Source organism: Nuphar pumila, chromosome 9 (genome assembly GCF_984573655.1).
Source record: "Nuphar pumila chromosome 9, dmNupPumi1.hap1.1, whole genome shotgun sequence".
NCBI lineage: Eukaryota > Viridiplantae > Streptophyta > Magnoliopsida > Nymphaeales > Nymphaeaceae > Nuphar > Nuphar pumila.
The window spans coordinates 20,352,988-20,374,074 of record NC_143257.1 but is presented as its reverse complement, the minus strand read 5'-3'; positions in this window follow the sequence as shown (position 1 = coordinate 20,374,074).

Here is a 21,087-nt window from a genome sequence, read left to right as displayed (position 1 = left end):
AGATCTCGAATTTCCTGCTTCATTTTTATTCTGCCTGCATTCTTTTCAAAATTCCTATATTTTTCTAAGTCTTATTCCAAATTTTCATGTTTTCCAGTCTGATGGCATCCAGTCAACTTGATTCAGTCTTCTCTGAGGGTCACATCTCTTACGAGGTGCGACAAGGTCTTCCTGAACATCGAGTCCTCAACACCGGATCCTTCCTTCCCCGGTGATATTATTCATGGCTCAAGAACTTTTCTCATATGTTTCCAGACCATTTGGACGATTGTGGATTGAAACTGGCATCCGCAGTGGGAAAGCAGACAGTTAACGGCAATTTGATCCACGCACTAGCAGAGCGGTGGAATCCGAGCACTAGTACCTTTTGGTTCCCATGGGGGGAAATGACTTTGTTGATGGACGAATTCTCGAAGATTATGGGATTACCTGAACCAGCTGGTTAGCCTGGAGATCCACTGGAGAAGCAATTTTTTATCAATGTCAAGGGTCTGGATCCCTGAGACGCTTTAGCCCGCATAACAGGACGCAAGTCTTGGCCATTGATCGAGGAAAATGGAAACGAACATGTGGACCTGCTCAAAATTTACAGACAGTATGGGGTATTTGTGGAAGTTATTTCCTTATCTCGAACAGCTCGAGAGAGAATCCAGCACGCGATGGCCCTATGCATTATGGGATTAGCTCTCTTTCCTGATGGACGAAATTACATGGATATCAGGATAGTTCAACTTCTGCGAAGATGGGGAAGTCGACAGACCAGCCGCCTCTCCATAGCCATGGCTGAACTTGCTTTTCTATACCGAGGGTTGACCCGTTTCACACTCAGAGAATCAATTCTAGTCGAAGGGTGCACCTATGCATTGCAATCTTGGTTCCTCCGGCATGTGCCAGCCCGAGCTAGTTCATTCAGATACAATGGTGAAAAGCTTCTCCCAGTTGCGCGATACTGGTTCTTGATCGATAACCTTCAGGAGGAAGAAGTCGTGTGGGACTACTTTGATCGTCAGAAACCACCTCTCAGATATACTTACGCATACGGCAAGCGGTTTAGGTTACTTGGCTTATTATTCTGCGCATACTATCATCCAGAGCGGTGTGTCAGGCAGTTCTCTTAGAGACAGAAGCGCATAGAAATTCATCTACTATCAGGGATCTTGCCAGAGTTCGATCTCACAACAGATCAGTGGTTTAGAGCATACCATTCTACCAGACATGGCTGGGATTCTTTTGTTACCCTCACTATTTTTCCTGGTCATCGAGTGTCCTCTGATTATCAGGAGTGGTGGAAAATTGTTCGTCCCCCTCTCCTTTGTCAAGTTTATTATTAATAAAATCAAAATTTCTTTAATTTTCATCCTATCTTGGTTTGACGACCTCGCCTAGGTAACAAGGCATATTTTTTAGTTGTTTATTTTTTCAAAGGAATGACAACGCAATTGTCGTAATCCCAGCGATGACTCAATCCCTAGTAATGGGATACTCTTTCAATTATCTACCAAAATTCTCAGTAAATATTTTCCTCCAATCAAAAACTTTTTCAAAAGCCTAACCATCAATTCTGCTCTGCAGAGAGCGTTAGTGACATTCAAGAAAGCTTTTGTGACACTCAATGGTTCAGACAAGATCCAGAGAGAAAATCGCACCAGTCGAAGGCATGGCACACTCAGCAGCTTCAGAAGAAGAGATGGGCTCCCCGCATTCCGACAGAAATCAGGGGCAGCAGGTTGAGGACGACATTGATCCTCAAATGTATGTCATGTTCAAGAAAATGATGACTAAAATGCTGGCAGAGCAAGCTGAAGCCAGTACAGAGCAGACTCAGGTCAAACAGAAGGCTAAAGGTCATACAGCCAAGAATGTAAAGATCACTAAAAAGCAGAGTTGTCATGAAGAAACATCTGATAAAGCAGAATCAGCAGATGATACTGATAAAGAATATGAGACTCGACAAGAATTCAGAAAGTTGACTCAGGGGTAGGGGTCGGCTTATAAGTCCAGGAATCAGTCTGTTGACGATCCTACTCAGTCACAACTTCGAGATGTGGTTAAAATGGTCAAAGATCTTCAAGCTCGTGACAAGGGCAAAAGGGTCTTCACAAGTGAAGATTTTTATAATAGACTGGATGGGGATGATGATCTCAACAATCTCCCCAAGAAATTCATCAAGTTTGATGGTTCGGGCGATCCGAAAGCACATCTCGCCATGTTCTTTGCAGAGTGTTCCAAATTCAGGAAGAACAACTGAGCCTTATTTCTTTGTTTCCCTCGCAGTTTGGAGGGTATTGCAGCAAAGTGGTATTCAGAACATATTAACCCTATAGAGTTGAAAGAGTTTGACAAAGTGGTCAATCTATTCATTGAGTGCTTTTTATTCAATGCTGAGGCGCGCCCGACTCTCAGTCATCTCTGCAGTCTAAAGCAGAAGGAAAACGAGAAAGTCAGGGATTTTATTCATAGGTGGAGATCCGCTTGTAACAAGATGTGTGATCCGATATCGGAAGGGCATGCACTATCTTTGATCTTGAGTAACTTCTCGCAACCCCTAAGGGGACTGATTTCCACCTCTCCATCCAAGACCTTTATAGAATTGACAGAACGAGCTGAATGGCTCGAGTTGAGTATGAAAAATGGATCTTATAAGGGTTTCATCTTCAGCAAGAATAGCAATCAACAAGAATCGAAAAAGAAAATCAATTTCACCTTCTCTTCCAACATCAGTCGCAATGATAACAAAAGTAGTAAGGGTAACCATGTGAATCAAGAGGAAAAACAGAATAGCAAGCTATCTCAGCCCAACTTTCCGCAAAAGGAAAAGATAAAGCATGAAGGTTAGAGTAATGATCGTGTGTTCACTCCTCTCAAGCAAACACTCGAAGAAGCCCTTGAGTTCATGCTGACCAAGGGATTAGTGAAGCTCCCAAAGGCCATAACTCCTCCCACCATCATGGGAAGGTTCATGAATCAGTTTTGCAAGTTCCATCGGGCAGTAGGGCATGACATCGATCATTGTTTTGTCTTCAAAAATATTGTTCAGGACTGCATTGACAAGAGCCTCCTTGCTGAACATGAAGAAGAAGGCGAGCTGGCCATTCTGACCAAGCCTTTCCCAGATCATTCAGAAAATTGATGATGCCAAAATTTCTTGCTTTCTTCCTTTCGTTTTGCCAGTCATCTCGTAGGGGCAAGTCCGCCCAGTTTTTGCAACCTTTTGGTCAAGTACTTATAAATATGCAGTCTTTTTGTTATCAGTTCTGCTTATCAATAAAATATCTATTTTCTTCATCCAATACTTCTTTCTTTTGTCCCATTAGGGCACCTTTTCAAAATAAATGTAACATTTTTGTTTTAAAGAATCCTCTTTGCCATCGGCTTCTATTAAGCCACATTAAATTCCCTTTCTTTTCGAGATGAAGGGCAATCCCAACATCATTCATGAGAGAAATGAAATTACCTATGAGGGTTTTTCAAAAATCGTGAAATTTTAAAAAAAAATTACGAACATCTTCATTATGATCACCCAAAAGTTTAATACTTCGGTCTTATCTTTTTCAAAAATCAACCATCGTGGTGATCTTTTCTTAAATTTAATTTTGAACATTATCTTTAAAAATCAACCTTTGTGTTGATTTTCTTTTCCAAAATTATTGTTAAACCAATTCATTTTCAAAATCAACCCTCATGATGATCTCTCTTCAAAATCAACCCCCGTGTTGATTACCCTTTCAAAGATCAGCTCTCACGCTGATCATTCTTCAAAATCAACCTTGCAGTTGATTTTCTTCCCAAAATGATTCCTCACTTTAAAAATAACATTCTCCTTTTACTTTAAAGATCCCATGTGCAAGCACTTTCTCACTTCTCATTTTGCTTTTATCATTTCAAAGGGATAATATAATTTTGTTTCCTTTCCTCGATTTTTAAGCATCAAATTTGCCAATAGTTTGGCACCATTTTATTTGTGTCTCTTTCCTTTTCACAATATGTCTCTTGTGTGGAATGACCTTGAGGATGTCTCTCAATCAAGAAGCATGTCATCTTATTCCTCGATTATCCTTCTTTGTATTCAAAATCTTCCTCCCTAGTTACACTGGGGTATTTTTTTTTTGAAAAATCTATCTTTACCTCAAAACATCATGTATGCAGGCAGGATAAACTAATCTCTCTTTTTGCATGTATATGCACCCACTTGCATTAATTTTGCATTCATTTACATTTCATGTGCATTTGCATTTCATTTTGCATTAATTCTGCATCCATTTTCTTCCCCTTCAGGTTAAGGGATAAACCTGAATCATTTTTCATGATTTCCCCAAAATTCTTCAATTTCTATTAATATCCTCATTCAGGATAAGGGGTTAATCCTGAAAATCAGACCACATACCTCTAAATATGATGGTCTTTTTCATTGCAAGTCCAATAATCCAGTCCTCAAACTAGCCATTCTCAAAACTTTCAATCTCAGTCCTCGCACTGTCGATTTTCAAAATTCAATCTTCTGATTAAAGATTTTCCTTTAAGATTCAAACTCGACTCGAACTTCCAATTCTCCTTGAGATTTGAGTTTCTACTCGAACTTCTAAAGTTTCCTTGAGATGCGAGTTTTGACTCGAATTTTCCAATTTCCCTTTAAGATTCGAGCTCCGACTCAAACCTTCCAGCTTTTCTTTGAAGATTTGAGTTTTAAACTCGAGTTTTCTTTCCTTCAAGATCTGAACTTTCAAGTTTTTCGAGCTCCAACTCGAATCTTCCAGTTTTCCTTTGAAAATTTTGAGTTTTAAACTCGAGTTTTCCTTTGAAGATTTGGGTTTCGACCCGAATTTTCTCTCCTTAAAAACCAAACTTCCTAACTTTTCTTCAAAGGCTCGAGTTTTGACTTGAATTTTCCTGTTTTCCTTGTAGAACCCGAGTCCTGACTCGATCATTTTTTCAAAACCAACTTCTGAATTGGACTTACCTTCAAAATTCAGCATTGTGCTAAGACTTACTTTTAGAATTCCAATTTCGTATTGGATTTAGCTTTAGAGTTTATGTTTGTGTTGGACCTTCATCCAGAATCCCACTGATGTGTCAACTCGGATATCAAGCAATTTCTTTCACCAAAGATTCCAATAATATTTTGTCAATTTATCATTAAATATTTGTTGATTTCAAAACCTTTATTGCATAAAAGAATTACCTCAAAATTACCTTCAGTATTACTTTCAAAAGGACAAAGCTTTTGCGAAGAAGGATTCAAAATTCAAAATCTTTCTATTGGCCAACCAAAAGGATGAAGAATAAATTCGCGATATGGTCAGCAAAGAAAATTCAATGTTGTTGCAAAGCCATAAGTGATTGATATTGATCGCAGTCAATGGCACACTTTTAAAGATCATTCTTGGAAAATAAAGTAGTCAAAATATCCTTGGTGATACAGAAAAATCCACTCAATCTCTATATCTCCTCAATCATTTAAGCTGCAATTAAATATCTGCAAAAAGGATCTCTCAATTGTCGTCAAGATAAAGATGAATTATGCGAGTTAGACAACCTGAGGCCAAAGAAGATTTGAATCATCTCCAAGATGACAGAGTTTGTGACGGATCCTTCCAGAGAAAGTCCAAAGCACTGTCGAGATGAAGGCAGATGTGATGAGTCTCCCGACAAACCCTAAAAGATATTTAATTTCTGCTATCATCAAGAGATTTTCAACCAAAGAGCCAATAATCGTCAATATAATCCCTGAGAGAAAAGAAGGATCAGAACATCTCTAAGATGAAGGAGTTTGTGACGTACCCTTCCAAAAAAAAGAGAAAGAGAGAAAAGTCAGGACATCTCCAGAATGAAGAATGATGTAATCCCCGAATACCCAAGAAAGCTTCAATTCTGTCAAAAAGAGAGTGCAGAAAGATCATTTTGAGAAAAGAATCCCAGGATATCAGACTGCCGAATCTATCAAGAATCTTCTTTAATTTTGTGAAATTTTTTTATCAATATTATTTCACCAATAGCTCTCGCAATATCAAAAATACTTTCTTTTCTGCCCCTATCAAGGAAATTGATAGCTTCCTTGAAAGAAAGCCAATTATAAGCAATTTGAAATTGAATCTTGATTCTACGGAGTTAGCCCAATTGGAGGTAATACTTTGGGTAGAAAAGAGAAAATATTTTCGTACCGATATACATCATTGTTTAGTATTTTGAATCAACAAACAATTTTTAACATTTTGGCAATATTTTTTTACTATCTTGACATGAAGTGAAGAGCTCAATGGCCATCTTGACATATTCTGGCATCACCTTTTGCCTCCTTGAGAGAGTAACCTTTATCATCTTTCACGTTGTTGAAAGATTAGCCTTCTCTCTAAAATGATAGCCTTTGTCGTCTTTCGCGTTGTTGAAAGATTAATCTTCTCTCCAAAAGGATAACCTTATTCATCTTTCGCGTTGTCGAAAGAATCGCCTTGTTCCTATGGATCACCTTATTCATCTTTCGCGTTGTCGAAAGAATCACCTTGTTCCTTTGGATCACCTTTGTCATCTTTCGCGTTGTCGAAAGAATCACCTTGTTCCTTTGGATCACCTTTGTCATCTTTCGCATTGTCGAAAGAAACGCCTTGTTCCTTTGGATTGCCTTTGTCATCTTTCACGTTGTCGAAAGAATCGCCTTGTTCCTTTGGATCACCTTATTCATCTTTCGCGTTGTCGAAAGAATCACCTTGTTCCTTTGGATCACCTTATTCATCTTTCGCGTTGTCAAAAGAATCGCCTTGTTCCTATGGATCACCTTATTCATCTTTCGCGTTGTCGAAAGAATCGCCTTGTTCCTTTGGATCACCTTATTCATCTTTCGCGTTGTCGAAAGAATCGTCTTGTTCCTTTGGATCGCCTTATTCATCTTTCGCATTGTGGAAAGAATCGCCTTATTCATTTGGATCGCCTTATTCATCTTCTGCGTTGTTAAAAGATTAGCCTTTTCTCTGAAAGGATAGCCTTATTTATCTTTTGCATTGTCAAAAAATTGCTTCCATCGCCTTATTCATCTTTCGCGTTGTCGAAAGAATCACCCTGCTATTTTGGATTGCCTTATTCATCTTTCGCACTGTCGAAAGAGTTGCCTTATTCCTCTTCAAGAAAGTCGTCTTATTTGTCATCCAACTTACCATTTCTATTCCCGGTCAGGTTAAGGGTTAAACCTGAGCCTCATTCTGATGAGGTATTTTGTCTCCCAGTCCGGTTAAGGGTCAAACCTGAGCTTCGTTTCTACATGAGGTATTTGTCGTCCCATCCAGGTTAAGGGCAAAACCTGAATCTCACTTCTTTTGAAGTAAAATCTTTCTTCTTTATTCTCCATTTCATATCTACCATTTTCATCAGGGCTAATTTCTTTATATCCAGTCAGATCCTTCTAACTGGGGCATTTTATAGCCCAAATTTGGTGTGTTTTCTTTGCCACTAAGCTCGGCCTTATACCGGCTTAGTAGCAAAGAGGGGCATCTGTAAACACCCCAAATTTTCACCCTCATCCAGTGTTTACATTTCATATATCGTCGTAATATCATTGCATGCATTTGACATGTCATTTCATTAAATTGCATAGCATTGCATGTCATTACATCTCATAATCGAGATTCAGAACTCTTGTTTTCAAAAATATTTAATCCAGATTTGGGTTTTTAAAACTTTTCTTTCAAAATCAATTTTAAAACCTGGGTTTTTAATCAACATTATGTCATTTGCCAACCCCCAAGACCTTATATTTTGAAGTGTTTTCTCATAAAACAATCTGAATTCAGTTCAAACTAAATTTCAATTCTCAGATGAGACCCATTTAGGTGGTGTCGCTTCTGGATTCCTTCATTTATCAAATTTCTCAAAAATTTCAGAGTCATAGTTGGATCAGGACTCTATTTTTTTATCTTTTTAAAACATTTTCAAAACTCCATTTTGATTTTAAACCAGTTATGGTCATATCCCTTGTCCATTTCATTTGTTCTCGACAAAATCTTAGAGTCCTAGTTGGATCAGGACTCTTTTTCCAGAGTCCCAGTTGGATCCGAACTCTACTTTTTACTACCTTTTCTACTTATTTTGGAGAAAACCTTTCAAAACCTTCTGTTTTGGCCAAAATCCTAGAGTCTTAGTTGGATTAGGACTCTTCTTCAAGAGTCCAGTCGGATTAGGACTTTAATCTTTTACAGCTATTTTATCCATTTTCAATCAAATCTTTCAAAATCTTTCAAAATAAGTCAGAAACTCAGAGTTTCAGTCAAAACAGGACTCTATTTAGAGAGTCCTAGTTGGATCAGGACTCTGATCCTGATTTCAATTTTGAGAAAATCTTTCAAAATTCTTTCTATCTATCAAAATTGTTACACTTTTATCAAAGAATTTCAAAATTTTGAGGTTTTATCCCAGAGTCCTGATCAAATCAGGACTCTACTCCAGAGTCTTGATCGAAGTAGGACTCTATCCAAAATTGGTTTTCATACTTCATTTTCACTGGTTTTCAAAAGCTTTGATTAAATTTCATCATTTGCTTATCAAAAAATCAAAATTTCTTAGAGTTCTGATTGAATCAGGCTCTTTCTCAGAGTCCTAATCAGATCAGGACTCTGAACCAAAACTTCAATTTCATCCTGTTTTTAACTATTTTTCAAAATTCTCTCATTTGTTTTCTCAGAAAATCCAAAAATTGGAGAGTCCTAGTTCAATTAGGACTCTGTCCTCAGAGTCTCAGTTGAATCAGAACTCTGTTTTATTTTAATATTTGTTATTGATTTCACTGTTTTCATAAGTTCTTTCATCTGTTTTTCAGAAAATACCAAAAAAAAATAGAGTTTCAATTCGATGAAGACTCTGTCCCAGGTCCTAATCCAGTCAGAAGTATGTTTTAGAGTCTGCTTTTACTTCTATTTTCATTTGTTTTTAAAAAATTAGGTCATTTTATAGAGTCCAGTTAATTCAGGACTCTATTTCAGAGTTCTGATTGAGTTAGGAGTCTAACCCTGACTGTATTTTCTGACTTGTTTCGCCATTTTCGATGGAATCTTTTCAAAAACTCCTTCATTTGACTTTTGAAAACCAAAATCATAGAGTCCTAAAAATCCAGGACTCTAACCCGGAGTTTCAGTTCCCTTGAGACTCTACTTTCAAAAGTTTGAATTTCAACTATTGATTTTAACCCCTTTTCAAAGCCATTTTCAGTATTTATTTCAAATTTTCAAAACTCTGATGTGGTGTCCACTTAGTTGGTGCCATATCCAGAGGAGTTCTGACCCAGTTGAAACTCTATGTCATTTCAAAACTTTTGATTTCAAGTCTACTTTTGAATCTCTTTTGAAAAAACCTCTCATTTTCAAGTTTTAAAATCATTTTTGAAAATTCAAGTGGAGCCCACTCGGGGTGGCGCCACATTTGAAGAAGTCAAGGTTAGACTAGGGTTAGTCATTGTCCTAGTTAAATTAGGGGTTTAGATGAGTCAAAATCAATTTTAAAAATCCATTTTATTTAAGTTTTAAACCATTGGTTTTTAAAGGTTTTAAATTCAAGTTTTAAAAACCAAATGTGGGTCCATACTAGGTGGTGCCACATTTGGACTTTCTAGGGTTTAATTAGGAATTAATTAGAGTCCATTTAGGTTAGAATTCTCCAAAAAAATCATCCTCCCCATGTGGTTTATCAAAAACAATTAAAAAGAGTCCAAAAAATCAAAACTCTTCCTAAACAAATCCAAAAAAAAATCTATAAATAGGGGACCTAAAGGGGGTCAAAGGGGGCTCTTTTATCTCTCAAATTTTCGTGGCTTCTCTCTCCTCTCCAGCACCTCCACCTTCCTCCATTGCAGCTGCAGCCCCAAGGTGAGTTATTTAATAATATTGTTTTTATTTTTTTATTAGTTTTTTATGATTTTTTAATAGATTTCACCATGGAAACTCCCCTTTCATGGATTTAACCATGGATTCAACCTCAAGAACCTCAAGTTCAATTCAAGAAGATGGTCTAACCCTGTTCCATGCTATTTTCCACGATTCTAATCCATTAGAATTGATTATTGCATTATTTTTTATATTCTTAACCAAGAAAACATGAGATTTATCCAATTAAATGGATTAAATCCATGGTTTCAATGGTAAAAGCAATTCCAGCCATAGATTCCTCATGTTTTATTTATTTCTTTACTTAATTATGTTTATTACACGTTTCCCAGCATAGAGATTAATTTTATTTTACTGTTTAAGTATTTTCTTTATTGTTTTCATTGATTAATGCATGTTTTATTAGGTTTTATTAAATTTCTGTGTGTTTTAAGCTTAGATCAGTAAAGAGTATGTTATTTCGTATTGAAGTACTCACTCTAAATTTCTGATTTTTTAATATGTGATACATGGGTATGTAAGTGAACTACTGTAAAATTTTCGAATGTTTTGAAAATCGGGAACCTTGTCAAAAAAATAAAAGATTAAACCATGATTTTCAATCATTTAGAATAATTATTGAAATTCATAGGTAACCTCTAGTTGTGTTATTTTCCTCATCCGATATCTTATTCGAGATCCGTAAAGTTCACTGGCTTCATATTGATGAGAACAATTTACTGTGAAATTTTGGTAATTTTTGGCTTCTGTTTAGTATTTTTCCTCTGTAAGAGAATCAGATTTGAGATTTAAAACTCGTTAGGGTTTACCAAAACCCTAATCTGACTTGTGTTGATCATAGATCTCCGTTCGTAGATTCGATTCATGATCTGTAAAAATAGAGTTTCATTATTTTTCTGTCTACTATTTAATGCCAAAATTTCAAGAATTTTTGATGAATTCTGCTATTTGTTTTTGTATTTTTAATCAGAAGTACCTGTTTTAACCTACTTTAGATTCGTCATATTTAAGTCTGGATTGCCGGAACTATATCTCCCTCATTGGAGATGATTTTTCCGATCTGTAAATTGGAAAATCTCTATTATTTTTTTTAATTTACCTGTAAAAAACTTTAGAAAATTTCATGGTAGATGGACCCCTGATTCGTGTCTAACTCTGGAACTGGTCTGTGACCAAGGATAAAAATAGCTTATTTTAGGGTTTTAATGCAATTTTCGAGTTGAAATAATATCAAAAATATATTTTTATAATTTCAATCTGGTTTTAGGGTTATAATAAGTATATGTGTAGATTTTTATTAAATTTGGAATTCATTTGAGGCTTGAATAGATCAAATTGCAAAACAGGGTACCTGAAAGATCCAAAAACACTGCCAAAATTATGATATTTGTGATATTTCTTGATTTTCGTGTATAAGTTCATGTTTTTAGGGTTTGTTCATGTTTAAAATCATATTAGGATGTTTCATGTTTGATTTTATGTTTATTTCAATCATAAATCCCAAGTTTTTACCAAAATCTATTTCAGAAAACCCTGATTTCAAGGCCATAGTCTTGCTATCGGGGGCAATTTGGTCATTTGACCTCAATTTCGAAATTCTAAACCCTAATTTTCATATTTTTAGTCATGTCATATCATATTTGGTTTAATTTATCCTTATTTGTATTTCAAAACTTGCATTTTACAAAATATTTTTCTGAAAACTCTGATTTCAAGGTCATAGTCTTGCTATCAGGGGTATTTTGGTCATTTTGACCCCAATTTCGAATTTTCAAATCTCATCTCTATTATTTATTTAGTTTTATTTCATATTTTATTAAGTTTATATAAGGGAATCATATGGAAAATGACTTATATCTAGCAAAATCCAGTAATTTCTAGATATTACTGGATAAATCTAGAAAAGCCAACATACCTTCACTAACCAGTTTTCTAGTTTTGCAGGGACATTGAAGACTTTAATTTTCAGTCATTTAAATTCAATTAGTGATGTAAATTGTAATTAAATTTGCAATAAGAATTTCAATTTCTGCTTAGATTAGGATTTGCATTGCATATAGTTTTAAACTTTGATATATAACTGCAATGTATACCAATTCATGCACATTCTTTATAAATCCACTGTGGTCTACACGAATGGCATGTGCATAAGCTCTTTTGGAGTTGACAAACTTGGTGGAATTTGTATTTATGACCATAGTCAGAATACGAATGAGACCCAGATTTGTAATCTTCGTATTAGCCACATTCAACCTACACTCTTAGGCTAACTTAAAAAATGCACTGCATTTCTCAAAAATACAAAAAGGATTTTCTCAATTCCTCAAAATCAAGTCTTTCAAATCCATATTCATTCAATTCATTCATTTGCAAATTCCAATTTCAATTCAGAGAAATCAATTTTCTCAAAATTTCTAAGTCTTATTCTAAAATCGATTTTCTCAAAACTCTAAGTTTTTAAATGATATTTCAAGTATTTTTCAAAGTTCAAAATTTGAAGTTATAGCTTCAATTTCTAAGTTCTAATTCAAAGAAATCAAGTTTTTCAAAGATATTTGAAATTCCTCAGAATCGATTTTCACAAAACTGCAAGATTTCTTCAAAAATCGATTTTCACTTTCCTTAGAAATATTCTCTCACTAAGCTCATGATTTTCCAAGTGTTATCTTTTCTAAGAATCTCCAAATATTTTCCAATATTCAAATCAAACATCATGTTTTCAAATATGCATTTTCAGAAAATCATAGCACATGCCTGATTATTTGTGCATTTAGGAAATAGAACATGATTTAGACAAGTTGAGCAAAGCTAAGCACACAATTGATCCTTGGTTCAATTACCTCTGGTAAAGGCGTCAGGAACGGTTGAACCTTGTACCGACAGACGAGTCCCATTCTTCGGAATTATCCTGCATTTTAAAACAGCGGCGAGTTATTTTCCAAAACTTTTTCAAAGGTCAGTTTGACTTGCAAAAGTAAAAATTTTGCGATGATAACACTCAATCAGCCATTCGCTCCAACTACTCATCATACTTTACATGCATTACCTGTCCCCCATAAAATGGGGTCAGACTCGCTAAAGTCTGGTAAAGCAACTCAAACTTAAACTTAAAAAAAATATATCAAGCATTTAAAGCTAAAGATATATTATTCATCCATCGTCAAGTGATAAATAAGGGAACAACGTCCTATGAGTCATTCATTTCAAGCATTGGAATATAAAGCATTTAAAATCATTTCATCACTTAATATTCTATTCAACCTTAACTCACGTAATAAAGCATAATCTATATGTATTCAAGTTATACAAGTTATTGCATATGTATATATATATATATATATATATATATATATATATATATAAGACATTCAAATCATTGCATCATTTTCATATGCATTCATAATTCTTATAAACAATAAGTCAAATCACATTTGATCATTCCAATGTGAAATACACGCACATACCTTATAAGTAATTTAGTTAGATATTCATGATACACATCAATCATGATACATAGGTGTGATATATTTACTCAGACAATCATAATGCAAACATTTGCAATGAAACTATGTAGGCGTGGTGTATCATTCACCTAATAAGTCAAAACTAGTCATTTGTAGGTGTGATGTGTCATTCACCTATATGCTAACATAAACATCACAATCATAACCTTATATCAAGATCTAAAACCAATAAGGATCTGATTATCATATCTGAGTTTAATATATAAGCATGCTATAATAGAAAAGCCAAATCTATAGATTCATAACTGGCTATCTCAATCAACTCAGAAGATCATCACTGTAACGCCCCAAATATTTAACTTGAAAATTTTGGAATAATTTTTTTTTCCTAAAGAACAATGAAAAAACTTTATTAAATCCTTAGTCAAATTATTTGGGTGGGTTACAAGTAATAGCATAGACTCCAGGCATTAAGTAAAATAAACTCTTGCATTGATATACCACAAGTTTTAAATTACAACTTAATGAATTGTTACAAGTCAAAAATCCTCAGGACATCCGAAGAAGATATGGTCACATGGCACTGTCGCAGCGACGATCGCAATTGCTCGTCATTCAATTTCCTGAAAAACATTAATTCAGAAAGGGTCAGACTACCACGTCTGAGTAAGAAACATAATATCCATATGAATGTGCACAGTGCCACGTGTACAAGTATATGTGCAACATGTCTAGATAGAACTAATAACCATTTAACAAGTGATAAATGTACAGGTCACTAAAGTCAAGTATTTCATGATCTATTCCATCAACGTCAAAGCACAATACATCATATGCATGAATCATATTTATATAAGCCATAACAACTTTGGAACTAATGAGGATCTACACCTAACTTAACTAAAGCAATTCATGTAAAGTATGTATAAAGCATAAACATCAACGTTCAACACATCATTCATAAGTTATCACAATTTTCATGTAACGGAAAACTAATTTGAATCATGCACTACAGGAGTCACAGCTTACTCCAACAGTTTCAACATCAAGCTGTATGCAATTACTTGAAGATTTTTCTTAATGCATTGACTTTATGTTTCATCTTGTTAATTACCCTGTGGGTACGCACAGGCATTCGACATCGTAGCAGACCGAGACCACAAGAGGGTCTATTATTTTATAACCTGTGTGACTAGCCGTACGAATATCCAAAGGGGACGGTTCACGACCAAGAGAGTACTCCTTAATGGCTAGAACTAGAATTAGCATGCACCCTGTACTTCCGCAGAAGACTTGGATCTACCACCTAGGACGAATTAGTAGTCCTGACCCCCCTAACTCCGAGGACTGGGGACTGAGTGAGACGCCTCGCTCTCACAAAACTAGAATGCCCCACGTAGTTTGTACCATCTACTCTCTCCAAGGTAGACCTTAGGTCCAGTAACATACACCATCTTTCAGGTGTACCCAGAGCCTTGGGAAACCAGTAACATATACCGTTGTCAGGTATACCCAGTATCTTGGGAAACCAGTAACATATACCGTATTTCAGGTATACCCAGAATCCTTTAATTATTTTATATGTGCATAATTCTCATTCTCGTTTTGTTTGGATCCAGTAACATGCACCATCTTTCAGGTGTACCCAGAACTTTGGGAAAAATCCAGTAACATATACCATCTTTCAGATATACCCAGAATCCCAAATAGAAATTGGTAACATATACCATCTTTCGGGTATACCCAGAGTCTAAAATTTTCATTTATGTAAACATGTATTAGTTTAGCCTTTTGTTTTTGGTGCTAGGGTATACATATCGTACCCCACTGGTTGTGTTGCCACTTGGCATAACCCAACTTTAACAATTCATAAGTGCTCATTAGGGCACTATCAATTTTCTGCGGAGTTGTAAGCTCGATTTTAAGCTTTCATATGAGCATGGCATGAAAATGTCCTATATTATGCAAACCTAGATCAATTGGCACGTAAACATGTCATAACATAAAACCATCATTCAAGTACATGCAATTCACATAGCATTGTAAGTGCCCATAAGACATCACAAGGATTTGACATGCTCAATTTCAAAATTGTACCATCGTGCCTTTGTAATTTTTCTTTTATTGGTGCCATTATAACCAGATTATGTATTTAACCACAAGCAATTCATGCATCGAAACCTTCAGATGGTAATTACATATGTAAAGCATGTTTAACATGAATATGTCATCAATATCTCATCTATATTCTACATTCATTGACGAATACCCCTCTTTTCACAAGCATATAATAAATTCATTATGCTATTTAAACATGTGCACTAAAGTGAGCCTTTGCCCTAACCAATGTATGTGTGCATCAATGCATGACCAACCTATGCTGAATTAGGGCATAATAGTGAATTTCAAATGTAACAAACATTTTATTGTAGGGAAAATAGCAAGTACTTTTGGCATTGAACAACTCAAGAATGAGATATTCATTCCAAGAACCAACAGTGCGAAACTGCAACTTTTGCAACAATGTGTATGCGTACATTATGATGGCCAAAACCTTTCAAATTTGTATATATATATATATATATATATATATATGAGTATCACATAGAACAAAGATACGTATACTATTGACGTTTTGCAAATTCATGAAATTATTTTCCTATAAGATTGTACTGAGTCCCTTTATCTTCTCAAAATGTTTTATCACACACACACACACACACCTATGTATATATGTATGCACACACTTTACGGGGCTGGTTAGCTATTTATTTACTTATTGCACCCAAGCAAGTTCAACGGTTATGTACTCTGGGAGAACTTTTGTGGTAGAGGGGATTATGCTAGCCCCAGTCTGTCGCCATTATACAGTGTACAACAATTTCATTCAGGTGGTGACCAGTACAAGTGGATTGTCCAAGTGCAGGTAAGCACTCAAACAATTCTTCGCACACATGCTTCGCAAAACACATGCTCATAGGGACGTGTCTGTTATGGTTGCATTGCAACATAAGAAAGGACTTAGCTTGCAACAAATCACCAATTTGGAGGGTAGGGTTCAAGACCATGGCGACTTAACAACCCACCATGGACCAAAGAATCAACTTGACTAAAAAGCAACTTATAACTTTAGAAGCAGAGTGAAATAGCATCGTGGGTTTCTGTTCTATTTTAAGTTCGACTGGTTGAAAGCATGTTGGAATCTGGTCTTTCATACAATTGTTTGGAAGCTAATAGTTCTTTCATAATCAGATTTGTCAAGGAACTGAAATGTACTCACTCATTAAAATGAAGGAAAGCGCAAACACTAATGACTAGTGGGACGATGGTTATGATTGTTCCAGAAGGTCCAATGTTTCATGATTTTTTTTCAACAATTATTGATGACAATTAACTATGGATTTGGTTATGATTGCTCCAGACGGTCTTTCTCTCTAGCGTTCTGGATTTGTACCAAGTACAAACGTCTCATGCATTTCCAGCACACCATAAATGGTGAAAAGTACACTGAAAGGGGGAGCTAAACTCATTCCTGCAAACATTTCCTTATACAAATGAGAGTTATTATTGACGTTTCCAGTGGCACGAATGGTACCAACCATATAGTATATAATATGACAATAATTTCTAAAAGATCTACCTGCCAAATAAATGGTGATAAGTGGTCCAATACTTCCACAAAATATGGTGATTGACTGTTAACTATATGTTTCTTTATAATTATTAACATGTTAAAACTTCATATTGTTGTTCAAATAGTCGATATAGACATGTAATAAAATTGTACTTTAACACGTAATAAGATCTTAAGTTACAATATAATTCTGTTGCTATTAGAACATCTGCATTTACAATTTTTATAATATGTTATTGATACTCAATAGTATGTTTTTGTATATATAAAGTTTCATATAATCACTATGGCAGAAGGGTATTTATATTCACTAATTCATTACTATCTGAAGATTAGGTTGTTATTACTAACTACTAGTAATAATCAGTCTAGGAAAGAAGACAATCCTTCTTCTAGCAATAGCTTGCTGGCTGAAAACTAATGACATCTAAGCTGTAATTCTTAATATCACACCCTATTTACATACTTTACTTGGTTTTGCTCTATCAATTGCCTTGGCACGTTGTCATCTCTCTAACACCATTTCTCTTCAAACAAAGACATTTCCGACATGTATACACAAATTTATGATCCTAGATCTTTTTATTTTTTTATTTTTTTGATAACAAATTATCATCATCATCCCCATTCTTGTTATATTCATTCGAAGTCACTGCATATATATTGTAGTAATGTCACATCCATGCCGGTGACATCGCATGTGAGGGAGAACGATATCATTAAAGCATATGGAGATGCAAATGAGGGTGAGATGGAAGACTTCTTTTCTCTTTTTCCTTCAGTTTTAACTATTAACTTCTCTGTTCAGAGTTCAAGCGAGGAAAGAAGAGAGTTTCTAGATTTCTTAAACATGTCAATATTACAAGAGAAAACCTCAGAGTTGGTATAAAAAAAAACAGTATGGAAAACAGAATGTAAACAGGTACAATAAACTGAAGATATTTTGCTCTAAAACAAAGAAATAATAGGTTCACTCCTTACGTTGGCTAAAACTGTGGCTACTCAAGTGGATGGAAGTAGGTACTGTTATACCTACGGAGGGTGCTGCAACATACTTGTGCTACATGGCATCAAATATGCATATACAATTAAAATGCTCCTTACCTCGTGAGAGCATGAACCCGATCGCAATAGCCTCTTTTCTATGGTGGACGTCCATCCTTTTTGCACTAACTTCTCATCGGAAGCAATGGTGGAAGGGATACGAAAAAGAGAGTCACACGGCTGGTAGAGAGGGGAGGTGAGAGAGAAAGAGAAAGAGGGTTTGAGAGGGGGAAGAGAGGTGAAAGTTATACAAAAATTTCAGTGGGAGAAGAAGAAAGACTTTTCCCTTCTCCACCATTTTTTTTTTGTAAAGCCTTCATCAAAACGTCTTTTGCTTCTTTACGTTAAACCTAATTTATTATGGTAGGTATGACTCTTCTTTTCTTTAAAAAAAAAAAGAACGTGCAGCCTTTCCACCTACCTTATCTTGGACCCCTCCCTTCCCAATTCAAAAAACGTGGAAAGGTGGGAAGGGAGCCTTTCTAAAAATATCTATTGTTTTTCCCAAATCTGGCTGATCGTTCAGCCCTTTTTTTTTGGAGCAAACTCCCCTCCCCATTTAAAGTCCTCTTCATTGAGGGGTTATGAAAACTTTTTCGAATTCCAAAAAGTTTTAGAAATTTCTTTAATAAAATTTTATACTTAGCACCCACGAGATTTGAATTGAGTTCTTCTCCCTAAGAGACAAGCACCCTGACCACTGCACTACAGCCTGTTTTGTTGCATAACCTTGCAACGCTATTTCATTTATCTCCTTCCAACGTTATTCCAAAATCCTTAAAAAGAATGCTTTCACACGTCTTTTTCTTTAGTCCAAGGCTTTGAACTTAGGACGTCCCCTCTTCTGGTAGTGCGCCCCACCACGTTGCTACTCCATCACTTGTTGCTCTTTGTTCGTCGTTCATTTCTTTTAAGCGTATATGGCATCTTTATTAATTTATTTATATATGAAAAGGGTTTTCGACGAATCTCAAATACGAGTTGGCTCAAAGATATATTTTAGATCTGCTGCACTTTCTAACTAGATATTTGGATCTTGATCGAGATTCAACCATATTTGGATCCATTAAGACCCAATTGGATTCTAATTGGGTTTCAAATCCACTCAGGATCTGAATCCGTTCATCGTACCCGAATCCAGATACTGGATCCATTTGATCCAATTTAGATTCAAGATCCAATTGGTTTGACTCCCTATCACTTTAGCATATCTATTAACAAGAATGATGGTATTTATTTATTTTGATAATTCTCGAAATTTTGTGGGTTTTACAATCACAATTCATCATAACATTTCATTTATTCATAATAAAGATTTACAAAATCCATGCCAGATCACCTGGTCTGGAAATGTACAACCTCACAAAGAGTTACTGCCCTAGACGGATGGTCTGCCTGGTCTTGGACAATGCACTTCTTCACAGAAATATACCATCTTCGCGGGCTACCCGCTCTTGGAAAATGCACTTCCTCACAGAGACTTTCTGCTCTAGCCGGATTACCTGATCTGGTCATGCATACCCTCACAAAGAATCCTTTGGGAACAGTTCTTCAATGAGTATCATATCCAATGAAAACTATTATGATATATACATCAATACAATTGACCACTCTCATGGTCAATAGCCATCAACACGAGCATAAACATATATACAATCAAAACATTAACTCATACATCACTTCATATGGCATTAAAATTATAAAATCACACATTTAACCAATAAGGCTTCATGAACCAAAGTTCACTATTGAACTTAAACATTTATCACATTCATTCATAATTTCATTTCATGTGACATTTAAATCATATCATACATAAGCATATTATCCTACGCATCATATCATTGTCACAAAGAACATTGCACTTCGTAAATTGAACCTCGAAGCATGCGTAAACAAAACATGAGTTTTATGCATGCATACGTGAACATGCATATTTCATAATACGAAGCAACTAAACCTCAACATACATAACTCCTATGTAGTTTGAGATTTGCACACACGATAAAAGTCGTATGCATTTTTCACCACATGAATCGATATATCACCTTAGATATAATTGTGTAAGGGTTGGTCAAAATCTCATTGACCATCCTACCGTACATTATACGCATATATTTCTCAAGCAAACAAGTTCAAAATAATTTATAACATTCACATGCTTTCTTCTATACAAGAATAAATGAGTCCATCATATGACAAGACAATATATATAACATTCACAATATGCATCGAACACAACTTATATATATCTACAATAGTTATATGTATACCATGTATCAAATTCATACAAACACATAAAGCAACATAGTATGCGCAAACTAAAATATGATGATACACATTATGTACATATTATACATTCGTAAGTGCACTGACATTCAAACCCACACACAAGTGTACCTGCAACAAACACACTCCATACTTCGCTAACTACAAGCATGATCTCTAAACTACAATTACAAGAGTCTTAGATATCCACAACTAAGTGAAGTATGTTAGCATAACTTGTATTTGCAATTCATTTAGATATTCAGTGCAACATCATGCTTACACAATTAGTGCCTAAACATGCTCGTATCTTACCTTAATAATGTGAAGAACAATGAATTAAAACTCAAAAGACTGAGGAGTTTCAAAGTCCGCAAAGATTGCTACCCAAGCAATACAACGAACCCTTCATATGCGATCCCAAAAGCCAAAAACTAAAAAAATGCCAATTATAAAAAGATCAACCAAAAATAACAAATTATCCTATAAAATCATTACTATCATCCAAATAACATACAAATACACTCCAATAATTTACAAACTCTATCAAAAATATATTTAAATATAATATATATATATATATAAATAGTGATTTATAGCCTAAAATAGTTTTATAAATGTAAATTATACCATGATTGGCTTGAATGAATAAATGAATATATAATAAATAAATAAAATTCAAAAGCTAGAAACACATTTTTAATTTGGAGATAAAAAAATAAGTTCTTTATTTATTAATAATTTTTAAAAATTATGAGTTTTATACTAAAAGATTTTCATTTTGAAAAATGTTCGGCTGATTCTAATACAATTATAA